The sequence below is a fragment of the Salmo salar genome, chromosome 08 (genome assembly GCF_965601325.2).
Source record: "Salmo salar chromosome 08, fSalSal1, whole genome shotgun sequence".
Lineage (NCBI taxonomy): Eukaryota > Metazoa > Chordata > Actinopteri > Salmoniformes > Salmonidae > Salmo > Salmo salar.
The window spans coordinates 38250710-38265000 of record NC_138298.1 but is presented as its reverse complement, the minus strand read 5'-3'; the positions used below and the strand labels follow the sequence as shown (position 1 = coordinate 38265000).

Here is a 14291-nt window from a genome sequence, read left to right as displayed (position 1 = left end):
TCTCTATGAGGGGAGGGACAGCTGGATGGGAAAACACACACACCTTTAGACTGACATCTGACATCTGACCTCGGATATCATTTCACATTGTTAGGGTGATGTTGGAGTGGCAGGTAGCCTATATACAGGGCATTCTGAAAGTATTCAAGCTGTAACTTCCCAGCTGACTGTAGATATACAGGGCATTCTGAAAGTATTCAGGCTGTAACTTCCCAGCTGACTGTAGATATACGGGGCATTCAGAAAGTATTCAAGCTGTAACTTCCCAGCTGACTGTAGATATACAGGGCATTCTGAAAGTATTCAGGCTGTAACTTCCCAGCTGACTGTAGATATACGGGGCATTCAGAAAGTATTCAAGCTGTAACTTCCCAGCTGACTGTAGATATACGGGGCATTCTGAAAGTATTCAGGCTGTAACTTCCCAGCTGACTGTAGATATACGGGGCATTCAGAAAGTATTCAAGCTGTAACTTCCCAGCTGACTGTAGATATACGGGGCATTCTGAAAGTATTCAGGCTGTAACTTCCCAGCTGACTGTAGATATACGGGGCATTCAGAAAGTATTCAAGCTGTAACTTCCCAGCTGACTGTAGATATACGGGGCATTCTGAAAGTATTCAGGCTGTAACTTCCCAGCTGACTGTAGATATACGGGGCATTCAGAAAGTATTCAAGCTGTAACTTCCCAGCTGACTGTAGATATACAGGGCATTCAGAAAGTATTCAAGCTGTAACGTCCCAGCTGACTGTAGATATACAGGGCATTCAGAAAGTATTCAAGCTGTAACTTCCCAGCTGACTGTAGATATACAGGGCATTCAGAAAGTATTCAAGCTGTAACTTCCCAGCTGGCTGTAGATATACGGGGCATTCTGAAAGTATTCAAGCTGTAACTTCCCAGCTGACTGTAGATATACTGGGCATTCTGAAAGTACTCAAGCTGTAACTTCCCAGCTGACTGTAGATATACAGGGCATTCTGAAAGTATTCAAGCTGTAACTTCCAAGCTGACTGTAGATATACAGGGCATTCAGAAAGTATTCAAGCTGTAACTTCCCAGCTGACTGTAGATATACAGGGCATTCAGAAAGTATTCAAGCTGTAACTTCCCAGCTGACTGTAGATATACAGGGCATTCAGAAAGTATTCAAGCTGTAACTTCCCAGCTGACTGTAGATATACAGGGTATTCTGAAAGTATTCAAGCTGTAACTTCCCAGCTGACTGTAGATATACAGGGCATTCAGAAAGTATTCAAGCTGTAACTTCCCAGCTGACTGTAGATATACAGGGCATTCAGAAAGTATTCACGCTGTAACTTCCCAGCTGACTGTAGATATACAGGGCATTCAGAAAGTATTCAAGCTGTAACTTCCCAGCTGACTGTAGATATACAGGGCATTCAGAAAGTATTCAAGCTGTAACTTCCCAGCTGACTGTAGATATACAGGGCATTCAGAAAGTATTCAAGCTGTAACTTCCCAGCTGACTGTAGATATACAGGGCATTCAGAAAGTATTCAAGCTGTAACTTCCCAGCTGACTGTAGATATACAGAGTATTCTGAAAGTATTCAAGCTGTAACTTCCCAGCTGACTGTAGATATACGGGGTATTCGGAAAGTATTCAGACCCCTTTTCCACATTTTATTACGTTACAGCCTTATTCAGTTTTAAAGTGATTAAATAAAAACAGTTCCTCATCAATCTACACACAAAACCCCATAATAACAAAGCAAAAACAAGTTTTCAGAAATGTTTTTAAATGTATAAAATAAAAATAAAAAACATAAGTGTTCAGATCCTTTACTCAGTACTTTGTTGATGGAAAAAAACAAACAAATGTAATCAATTTTAGAAAAAGGCTGTAACATAACAAAATGTGGAAAAAGTCAAGGGGTCTGAATACTTTCCCGAATGCACTGTGTGCATTTTCACAATGAACTGAAAGGAAAATGATGGCCTAATGGCTGGCAGACACACACACACACACACACACACAGACACACACACACACACACACACACACACACACACACACACAGACAGACAGACAGACAGACAGACAGACAGACAGACAGACAGACAGACAGACAGACAGACAGACAGACAGACAGACAGACAGACAGACAGACAGACAGACAGACAGACAGACAGACAGACAGACACACACACACACACACACACACACACACACACACACACACAGACAGACAGACACACACAGAGAGACACATTAGAGAGCGTGCAGAGTAAAGGTTTAATCGGTGTTTGTAGATTGATAGTTGTGGTGGGAACAGCTGGGGCTTTCCTTCAGTACTAAGTCCCAAATGGCACCCTATTCCCTACACACTGCAGGGCCCTACCTTGGACCAGTAGAGCACTATATAGGGAATAGAGTGGCCATTTGGGAGGCAGACTAGTGCTGCTCTTACCGTCAGTGTCTTATAACAGGACTGCTGACTGACTGCTGACTGGCAGCTAACTCCATCACACACACACTCTGAAGGCACTATCAGGTCATCACACACACACTCTGAAGGCACTATCAGGTCATCACACACACACTCTGAAGGCACTATCAGGTCATCACACACACACTCTGAAGGCACTATCAGGTCATCACACACACACTCTGAAGGCACTATCAGGTCATCACACACACACTCTGAAGGCACTATCAGGTCATCACACACACACTCTGAAGGCACTATCAGGTCATCACACACTAATGCGTGTGGTTCGGTGTGTGTGTGTGTGTAGACACGGTACGCACACACACACACACACACAATTTTCATTCTGGGTCACACAGACACACACACACACAATTTTCATTCTGGGTGACACACACACACACACCTGTATTATCCAGCCAACAGCTGTGTCCTATCTGTTATAAGACAGTATAATATGTTGCCGTGGTGACATCAGAGCTCTACCAGTCACTGTTCTAGAACCTCAGAGAGGGAAGTGATCCAGGGCCACATTCCAAACGGCATCCTCTCCCCAGGTATCACTGTTTTGGGCATCACATGCTTTGGGGCTGTAGTGTGAAATAAGGAGAGGAGAAAGGCTGGAGGTAACTTCCAGATGTTTCAACAATCCAAAAAGCTGGTGGCTGAACTCTTAACTGTAGTTTACCCTGACCTGCATGTCGCCTGAGAAATAAGAAATATTGAAATCATTTCAAACTGAAATATATCGGATAATCCTGTCCACTTGCAATAGGCCTATAGTCATGTTTGCGGGCTGGAGACATAGTAGGCTACAGCGTTAACAAGACCGGTGGGAAACGGTGAGAGAGAGGGGCAAAGTGTAGTATTTAAAAAACATATTCCGCTAGAGATTTAAAAAGATTAAATAGAATGTATTGGGCTACTGTAAAACGCACAAACAAATCCGTTATCCTATAAATGAGGGACAACCGGTAATATTAAGGAGTTCCGCATATTCGGCTTTGTCAACACAAACACAAACAACGCGTTGATAAATCATAACTCCCTGTGGCTAAGTCTCGAGATCACATCCTTACCGTATCAACATCCTGACAGCAGCGGTCTGTAAATCCTGGCGTCACTCGTATGAAACACCGTATGAAATACTGTATAGTCCACCGTATGAAATACTGTATAGTCCACCGTATGAAATACTGTATAGTCCACCGCGGGTGCTGCGTTTAAAGAAACAATCCAGTCAGGATTCTGTTTTCTTCTCGTTTTTCCTCTCTCTCGCTTCAATAATTCCTACCCCTGTGTGACTGAGTTAGTCAGGTAGGGGAGCCGGGAGTGCTGGGAGTGGGGAAGCTGGGAGCCGGGAAGCTGGGAGCGGGGAGTGCTGGGAGCGGGAGTTGGAGTTCCGCAGATTTAAAGCATCAGACCCCGTCTGTTGATATTCTCCCCGTATGTAGAGCTTCGCGTGTTAGTTCTCCTCCCTCCTCATCAGTCTCCCGGTGGAAACGATAATTATTGTCCCGGTTTGGCGTGCGGAAGATGGAAGGAGCGTGACGCGCGGCGCGACCTCCGCGGATGAGATCGAGTGTGAAATGGAATGCACTCCTCTCTACGCAGGGAGAATTCCCTTTCTCTTTAGCACCGGGACGCGAACCGGGACTGGGACGTGACGTCACTGTCGGATGGGAACAACTCTCTCTCAATAATTTATAGTAATGTATTACAATCGTTGTTTGTTGTGGTTGTGGTTGGACATTATTACTGTTTGCAGACAATGTGTTGGCACTTCGCTATTCCAAGTGTTTGTGCGCCTCTCTATCTCGCTCCCTCTTTCAACACCATTTAAATTCAATTTAAGGGGCTTTATTGGTGAAATAGATAATAAAGAAAAGTGAAATAAACAATACAAATGAACAGTAAACATTACACTCACAAAATTTCCAAAAGAATAAAGACATTTCAAAAGTCATATTATGTATATATATATAGTGTTGTAACGATGTGCAAATAGTTCAAGTACAAAAAGGGAAAATAAATAAACATAAATATGGGTTGTATTTACAATGGTGTTTGTTCTTCACTGGTTGACCTTTTCTTGTGGTAACAGGTCACACATCTTGCTGCTGTGCTGGCACACTGTGGTATTTCACCCAGTAGATATGGGAGTTTATCAAAATCGGGTTTGTGGATCTGTATAATCTGAGGGAAATATGTGTCTCTAATATGGTCATACATTTGGCAGGAGGTTAGGAAGTGCAGCTCAGTTTGCACCTCATTTTGTGGGCAGTGTGCACATAGCCTGTCTTCTCTTGAGAGCCAGGTCTGCCTACAGCGGCCTTTCTCAATAGCAAGGCTGTGCTCACTGAGTCTGTACATAGTCAAAGCTTTCCTTCAGTTTGAGTCAGTCACAGTGGTCACGTATTCTGCCGTGTGATGTTTAGGGCCAGCATTCTAGTTTGCTCTGTTTTTTGGTTCATTCTTTTTGTTTTCTCATGATTTGGTTGGGTCTAATTGTGTTGCTGTCCTGGGGCTCTGTGGGGTGTGTTTGTGTTTGTGAACTGAGACCCAGGACCAGCTTGCTTAGGGGACTCTTCTCCAGGTTCATCTCTCTGTAGGTGATGGCTTTGTTATGGAAGGTTTGGGAACGTTTTAGGTCTCTCACTCTCTCTCTCTCTCTCTCTCTCTCTCTCTCTCTCTCTCTCTCTCTCTGTCTCTCTCTCTTTCTGTCTTTCTCTCTGTCTCTCTCTCTCTCTCTCTGTCTTTATCTCTGTCTGTCTCTCTGTCTCTCTCTCTCTCTCTCTCTCTCTCTCTCTCTCTGTCTTTCTCTCTGTCTCTCTCACTCGCTCTCTATCTCTCTTTTTCTCTCTCTCTCTTTTTCTCTGTGTGTGTGTGTGTGTGTGTGTGTGTGTGTGTGTGTGTGTGTGTGTGTGTGTGTGTGTGTGTGTGTGTGTGTGTGTGTGTGTGTGTGTGTGTGAGTTGACCCAGAAGACAATCAGCCCAGTCTAGTCCCATCAGCGATATGGAAATGAGACTCACATAGTAAACTACATGCTTTTGTTGCACAAACACCAACAGCACAGGAACAGGGTGTACGGCAGGTCCTGCTGAGCAGCTGAATTAATACAATCAGACGTTAGAGGCTTACAGCTGGGCCGGAACAAAAGCCTGCACGGTCCAGGAGGAGGGTTGGCCACCCCTGAAGAACAACACTATACTACAACATACAGCCTAATACAGGAAGGAAGAATGGATATGAAAGAAAGAGGAAACTCTTGGCTCAGGCACATCAAAGAGTTGACATTTAATTCATCTGGTTGCCTGCCTTCTAGGCATCAGAGAGACTTATCAATGATGCTATTTGGACCAACACCGCTAACAGACATTGCAGAATGACACACACACACACACACACACACACACACACACACACACACACACAGAGATGCACACTGTCACAGCTGGCCCTCTAGGCATCAGAGAGACTTATCAATGATGCTATTTGGAACAACTACTAAAGCCTTGTTCACACTGCAGGCCTTAATGCTCAAATCAGTTTAGTTTTTTCTAATCTGTTTTGGAATACCCATTGTCCAAACAGCAAGTTACAAGTGACCAGATCAGATTTGTGTCATTTGCTGATGTAACCGATGTGAAATGGCTAGCTAGTTAGCGGTGGTGCGCGCTAATAGCGTTTCAATCGGTGACGTCACTCGCTCTGAGACCTGAAGTAGTTGTTCCCCTTGCTCTGCAAGGGCCGTGGCTTTTGTGGCACGATGGGTAACGATGCTTCGTGGGGTGTCAGTTGTTGATGTGTGCAGAGGGTCCCTGGTTCAAGCCCAGGTTGGGGCGAGGAGAGGGACGGAAGCTGTACTTTTACACTGACATGGCTACGGTAGTTGAGTAACGAGGGTGTGCAGTGGTGGTGCTCAGAAGTTATGTATCAAGCTAAGATGACAACAATGCCTGCCATGGAATGTTTCCCTGTTTGCTTTGAATGTTCAAAATCATAGCGTAACAACACTTTTAAAGCCTCAAATGGATAATCTGATCCAACTTTCAAAAAAAGAGTCAGATTCATCTGGTTGCTAAAGCTAGCCCTTTAGCTTTCTACAGTATTCACTCATTTGTTTGTAAACTATTGGCAAGCTAGTTAGCTGCCACATGTTCTTGTCCAACTGTCAACAGAGTAGCTAGCTAGCAACAAGATATGCCAAATAACAGCCTAAACACCACATGAGGGTAAATACATCAGACACAAGTCACATGGCCAGGAATCAGACTTGTATCTCTTCAAACCAGCTACGAAGGTGGTTTGAAATGTGGCTTGAAATATCTGATTCCATGTGCTTTTTGGCTGTTCAGACTGCAGGAAAAAGATCAGATTCGAATCGGATATGCAAATGAATAGGACTTCAAACTGCCAATGTGAACACGGCTTAATAGCTAGATCAGGCGTCTCCAACCTTTTCTAGCATGACAGCTTCCTGCAGTCAAATGACCAAATCGCCCTCTAGTGGCCTCATGGGTATAACGTTATTAATATTTTTCAGAATTTCTATTTTTAATTCAAAGTAGATTTGTTAAAGACTACCAAGAATCACTCTGTGTGACCCCGATTTAGCTCACTGCAGCAAAAGCAACAAAAAAATACATTGCAAACTGCAATTTTTTTCTAGCTTTCAAATAGACACATTCTTCTCTTCTCCCCACAACTCTTCCCCGGGTCCTTAGTGTACAAGAAAAATAACTGCAGTACTATTTACTGTATCTCAGTCATAGTAAGTACACTTTTCCTCAGCAAAGTCAGGGGGTCGAGTTGAGGAGAGGGATTATTTAAGATACTCTTTGAAGAGGTAGCGTTTCAGGTGCTTTCGGGAAGATGGGCAGGCACTCAGCTGTCCTAGCTTCAGGGGGAAGCTGGCTACACCATTGGAGTGCCATGACAGAGAAGAGCATGGACTGGGCTGAGTGGGAGCTGCCTCACGTAGGGGTGGGAGGGCCAAGAGGCCAGAGGAGGCAGAACAGAGAGCTTGGACTGGGCTGAGTGGAGCTGCCTCACATAGGGGTGGGAGGGCCAAGAGACCAGAGGAGGCAGAACAGAGTGCTTGGCTTGGGGTGTAGGGTTTGAGCATAGCCTGAAGGTAGGGAGGGGCAGTTCCTCTTGCTGCTCCATAGGTAAACACCATGGTCTTGTAGTGGATGCGAACTTCAACTGGAAGCCAGTGGAGTGTGCAGAGGAGAGGGGTGACATGGGAGGAGAGGGGTGACATGGAAAGGTTGATAGCTGCAGCGTTCTGGATAAATTGCAGGGGTTTAATGGCACAAGGGGGGAGCCCAACCAACAGCAGTGAGTTGCAGTAGTCCAGATGGGAGATAACAACTGCCTGGATTAGTGCAGTTGTCATCTGTGATGGAGAGGTCTTTGAACGGGCAGGTCTTCCATGGGAGGAAGAGCAGCTATTGTCTTGTTGCGGTTGAGCTTGAGGTGGTGGGCCGACATCAAAGCTGAGATGTCTGCCAGGCACGCAGAGATGCATGTTGCCACTTGAGTGTCAGAAAGGGGGGAGGAGAAAAGTAGTTGAGTGTCATCCCCATTGCAATGATAGGAGACCATGTGAGGATATGACAGAGCTGAGTGACTTGGTGTATCGAGAGAAGAGGAGAGGGCCTAGAACCAAGCCCTGGGGGACACCAGTAGTGAGATCACGTGGTGCAGACACAAATCCTCTCCATGTTATTTGGTAGGAGTGGCCTGACAGGTAGGATGCAATCCAGAGGAGAGAGAGTCAGTTTGGCAGTGCCGAGAGCCTCCGTGACATAGAGAAGAGCAGTCTCGGTTGAGTGACCCGTCTTGAAGACTGACTGGTTAGGGTCAAGAAGATCGTTCTGAGAGAGATATCGAGAGATCAGAGGGGACACAAACATTGTTCCCCCTGCTGCTATTGGACCAGGTCTCTCTTGGAAAAGAGATGTTATCTCAATGAGAAAAACCTGTATGAATAAAGGTAAAATAAGATAAAAGATTTAAATGAAAGAGGATTGATCAGAGACAGCACGCTCAAGTGTTTTGGAAAGAAAAGAAAGAAAGGAAATGGGTTTATAGTTCTTGACATCAGATGAGTGAAATGTTGGTTTCTTGAGGACGGGAGCAACTCGGGCCATTTTGAAATCAGAGGGGACACGGGATGAGGGATGAGTTGATGAGGGAAGTGAGGAGCTCAGGGTGCAGGGTAGTTCTGTGTGAGAGGAACCAGTAGACTCAATAGGCTGAGTGAGGAACAGATGCTGTCACCCTTCTTTTCAAAGTGGTTGACAAAGTCGGAGTAAGTAGGTGGAAAGGTTTCCTAGGGTTAGAGGCAGAAGCTTGACATTTAGAGTGGTAGAAAGTGGCTTTAGCAGTGGATACAGAGGGAGATAAGATAGAGAGGCGGGAGTGAAAGGACTGGTGAACCATCGTCAAGGAATGAGCTTCTCAAGGTGTCGAGCTCATTGAAGAACTCTCCAAGGGCACCCTGGTGGGCGATAGATGACAACAATGTTAACCTTGAGTGGATACGTGACAGTGACAGCATGGAATTCAAATGAGGAGCTGGACAGGTAGGAGAGGAGCAGGAGAGGTAAGAGAGGAGATGGACAGGTAAAGAGAGGAGATGGACAGGTGAGAGAGGAGATGGACAGGTAGGAGAGGAGATGAAGAGATAGGAGAGGAGATGGACAGGTAGAGGAGGAGATGGACAGGTAGGAGAGGAGCAGGAGAGGTAGGAGAGGAGTTGGACAGGTGGGAGAGGAGCTGGACAGGTGGAGAGGAGCTGGACAGGTGGGGGAGGAGCTGCTGGACAGGTAAGAGAGGAGCTGCTGGACAGGTAGGAGAGGAGCTGCTGGACAGGTGAGGAGAGGAGCTGCGGGACAGGTGGTAGAGGAGCTGCTGGACAGGTGAGAGAGGAGCTGGACAGGTGAGAGAGGAGCTGGACAGGTGACAGGGGAGCTGGACAGGAGGGAGAGGAGCTGGACAGGTGTGAGAGGAGCTGGACAGGTAGGAGAGGAGCTGGACAGGTGAGATAGGAGCTGGACAGGTGTGAGAGGAGCTGGACATGAAGGAGAGGAGCTGGACAGGTGAGAGAGGAGCTGGACAGGTGAGAGAGGAGCTGGACATGAAGGAGAGGAGCTGGACAGGTGGGAGAGGAGCTGGACAGGTGAGAGAGGAGCTGGACATGAAGGAGAGGAGCTGGACAGGTAAGAGAGGAGCTGGACAGGTGTGAGAGGAGCTGGACAGGTAGGAGAGGAGCTGGACAGGTGAGAGAGGAGCTGGACAGGTGAGAGAGGAGCTGGACATGAAGGAGAGGAGCTGGACAGGTGAGAGAGGAGCTGGACATGAAGGAGAGGAGCTGGACAGGTGAGAGAGGAGCTGGACAGGTGCAGGAGGAGCTGGACAGGTGCAGGAGGTGCTAGACGGGTGAGAGAGGAGCTGGACAGGTGAGAGGAGCTGGACATGAAGGAGAGGAGCTGGACAGGTGATAGAGGAGCTGGACATGAAGGAGAGGAGCTGGACAGGTGAGAGAGGAGCTGGACAGGTGCAGGAGGTGCTAGACGGGTGAGAGAGGCACTGGACAGGTGAGAGAGGAGCTGGACAGGTGAAGGAGGTGCTAGACGGGTGAGAGAGGAGCTGGACAGGTGAGAGAGGAGCTGGACAGGTGAGAGAGGAGCTGGACAGGTGAAGGAGGTGCTAGACGGGTGAGAGAGGAGCTGGACAGGTGAGAGAGGAGCTGGACAGGTGAGAGAGGAGCTGGACGGGCGAGACAGGGGAGAATGGGAGAAAAGAGAACGTCTCCAGTTAGGAGAAATTATTAGCCCTGTGCCATCACCACGATGACCAGATGCTCTTGGGCCATGAGAGAAAACCTAGTCAGATGAATAGAGAGAGATGCGTCAACAGCAACCTTGGCAAAATCCTCTGCATTATCATAAACAGCAGACTCGTACATTTCCTCAGTGAAAACAATGTACTGAGCAAATGTCAAATTGGCTTTTTACCAAATTATCGTGCGACAGACCACGTATTCACCCTGCACACCCTAATTAAAACAAACAAACCAAAACAAAGGCAACGTCTTCTCATGCTTTGTTGATTTAAAAAAAGACTTAGACTCAATTTGGCATGAGGTTCTGCTTTACAAATTAATGGAAAGTGGCGTTGGTGGAAAAACATATGACATCATAAAATCCATGTACACAAACAACAAGTGTGCGGTTATAATTGGCAAAAAACACACATTTCTTCCCACAGGGCCGTGGGGTGGACACGTGAGATGAGAGATGCAGCTTAAACCCCACCATCTTCAACATATATATCAATGAATTGACGAGGGCACTAGAACAGTCTGCAGCACCCGGCCTCACCCTACTAGTATCTGAAGTCAAATGTCTACTGTTTGCTGATAATCTGGTGCTTCTGTCAAAAACCAAGGAGGGCCAACAGCAGCACCTAGATCTTCTGCACAGATTCTGCCAGACCTGGGCCCTGACAATAAATCTCAGTAAGACCAAAATAATGGTGTTCCAAAAAAGGTCCAGTCGCCAGGACAACAAATACAAATTCCATCTAGATGTCACGGCTGTTAGAAGGAGCGGACCAAAATGCAGCGTCGGTTTCGTTCCACATATTTATTAGATAGTGAAACTGAATGCAATAACAAAGTAAACTTAAGTACAAAACAACAAACCATGACGCAGGAGGAACAAACATCAACTTAAATAGGACCTCCAATTAGAGACAACGACAACCTGCTGCCTCTAATTGGAGGTCATGCCAAACAACACCAACATAGAAATGCAAAACTAGAAACTGAACATAGACATGCAAAAACAGACAAACACCCCCTGTCACGCCTTGACCTACTCTACCATAGAAAATAACCACTCACTATGGTCAGGACGTGACCCTAGACACCGTTGCACTAGAGCACACAAAACACTATACATACCTCGGCCTAAACATCAGCTCCACAGGTAACTTCCACAAAGCTGTGAATGATCTGGGAGTCCTTAACGCAAGAAGGGCATTCTATGCCATCAAAAGGAACAGAAAATTCAACATACCAATTAGGATCTGGCTAATAATACTTGAATCAGTTATAGAACCCAGTGCCCTTTATGGTTGTGAGGTCTGGGGTCCGCTCACCAAGCAAGAATTCACAAAATGGGACAAACACCAAATTGAGAGACTGCATGAAGAATTCTGCAAAAATGTCCTCCATGTACAATGTAAAACACCAAATAATGCATGCAGAGCAGAATTAGGCCGATACCCGCTAATTATCAAAATCCAGAAAAGAGACGTTCAATTCTACAACCACCTAAAAGGAAATGATTCCAAAACCTTTCATAACAAAGCCATCACCTACAGAGAGATGAACCTGGAGAAGAGTCCCCTAAGCATGCTGGTCCTGGGGCTCTGTTCACAAACACAAACACACCCCACAGAGCCCCAGGACAGCAACACAATTAGACCCAACCAAATCATGAGAAAACAAAAAGATATTTACTTGACACATTGGAAAGAATTAACAAAAAATCTGAGCAAACTAGAATGCTATTTGGCCCTAAACAGAGAGTACACAGTGGCAGAATACCTGACCACTGTGACTGACCCAAACTTAATGAAAGCTTTGACTATGTACGGACTCAGTGAGCATAGCCTTGCTATTGAGAAAGGCCGCTGTAGGCAGACCTGGCTCTCAAGAGAAGACAGGCTATGTGCACACTGCCCACAAAATGAGGTGGAAACAGAGCTGCACTTCCTAACCTCTTGCCAAATGTATGACCATGCTAGAGAGACACATTTCCCTCAGATTACACAGATCCACAAAGAATTTGAAAACAAATCCAATTTTGATAAACTCCCATATCTACTGGGTGAAATACCACAGTGTGCCATCACAGCAGCAATATTTGTGATCTGTTGCCACAAGAAAAGGGCAACCAGTGAAGAACAAACACCATTGTAAATACAACCCATATTTATGTTTATTTATTTTCCCTTTTGTACTTTAACCATTTGCACATCGTTATATATATATATATATATATAGTAAAATGTAGATAATTGGGATGCACCCTGAGGTAGGAGGAAGATAGAGCTAAATGAAGAAATCAGGGGAAGGAACAGGAGCTGTGAATAATAAACAATGAGGCAGAGAGAAATCTAACTAGTTGAGCTCACTGCTCAAAAGAATAAAGGGAACACTAAAATAACACATCCTAGATCTGAATGAATGAAATAATCTTATTAAATACTTTTTTCTTTACATAGTTGAATGTGCTGACAACAAAATCACACAAAAATAATCAATGGAAATCCAATTTATCAACCCATGGAGGTCTGGATTTGGAGTCACACTCAAAATTAAAGTGGAAGACCACACTACAGGCTGATCCAACTTTGATGTAATGTCCTTAAAACAAGTCAAAATGAGGCTCAGTAGTGTGTGTGGCCTCCACATGCCTGTATGACCTCACTACAACGCCTGGGCATGCTCCTGATGAGGTGGCGGATGATCTCCTGAGGGATCTCCTCCCAGACCTGGACTAAGGCATCCGCCAACTCCTGGACAGTCTGTGGTGCAACGTGGCGTTGGTGGATGGAGCGAGACATGATGTCCCAGATGTGCTCAATTGGATTCAGGTTTGGGGAACGGGCAGGCCAGTCCATAGCATCAATGCCTTCCTCTTGCAGGAACTGCTGACACACTCCAGCCACATGAGGTCTAGCATTGTCTTGCATTAGGAGGAACCCAGGGCCAACCGCACCAGCATATGGTATCATAAGGGGTCTGAGGATCTCATCTCGGTACCTAATGGCAGTCAGGCTACCTCTGGCGAGCACATGGAGGGCTGTGCGGCCCCCCAAAGAAATGCCACCCCACACCATGACTGACCCACCGCCAAACCGGTCATGCTGCAGGATGTTGCAGGCAGCAGAACGTTCTCCACGGCGTCTCCAGACTCTGTCACGTCTGTCACGTGCTCAGTGTGAACCTGCTTTCATCTGTGAAGAGCACAGGGCGCCAGTGGTGAATTTGCCAATCTTGGTGTTCTCTGGCAAATGCCAAACGACCTGCACGGTGTTGGGCTGTAAGCACAACCCCCACCTGTGGACGTCGGGCCCTCATACCACCCTTATGAAGTCTGTTTCTGACCGTTTGAGCAGACACATGCAAATTTGTGGCCTGCTGGAGGTCATTTTGCAGGGCTCTGGCAGTGCTCCTCCTGCTCCTCCTTGCACAGGCGGAGTAGCGGTCCTGCTGCTGGGTTGTTGCCCTCCTACGGCCTCCTCCACGTCTCCTGATGTACTGGCCTGTCTCCTGGTAGCACCTCCATGCTCTGGACACTACGCTGACAGACACAGCAAACCTTCTTGCCACAGCTCGCATTGATGTGCCATCCTGGATGAGCTGCACTACCTGAGCCACTTGTGTGGGTTGTAGACTCCGTCTCATGCTACCACTAGAGTGAAAGCACCGCCAGCATTCAAAAGTGACCAAAACATCAGCCAGGAAGCATAGGAACTGAGAAGTGGTCTGTGGTGCCCACCTGCAGAACCACTCCTTTATTGGGGGTGTCTTGCTAATTGCCTATAATTTCCATCTGTTGTCTATTCCATTTGCACAACAGCATGTGAAATTTATTGTCAATCAGTGTTGCTTCGTAAGTGGACAGTTTGATTTCAAAGAAGTGTGATTGACTTGGAGTTACATTGTGTTGTTTAAGTGTTCCCTTTATTTTTTTGAGCAGTATATATATATATATATATGTACATAATGACATTTGTAACGTCTTTA

General features: G+C 46.1%; 1 protein-coding gene across 1 annotated transcript in view; it reads right to left on the bottom strand.

Moving 5' to 3' along the window:
• Positions 1-4074, bottom strand: part of LOC106610542 (receptor-type tyrosine-protein phosphatase delta) — a 205096-nt gene extending 201022 nt beyond the window's left edge. Inside the window, exon 1 of the mRNA XM_082978641.1 lies at positions 3537-4074. The gene's annotated coding sequence lies outside the window, so the exon portion shown is untranslated. The remainder of the gene's footprint in view (positions 1-3536) is intronic.
• Positions 4075-14291: the final 10217 nt, after the last annotated feature.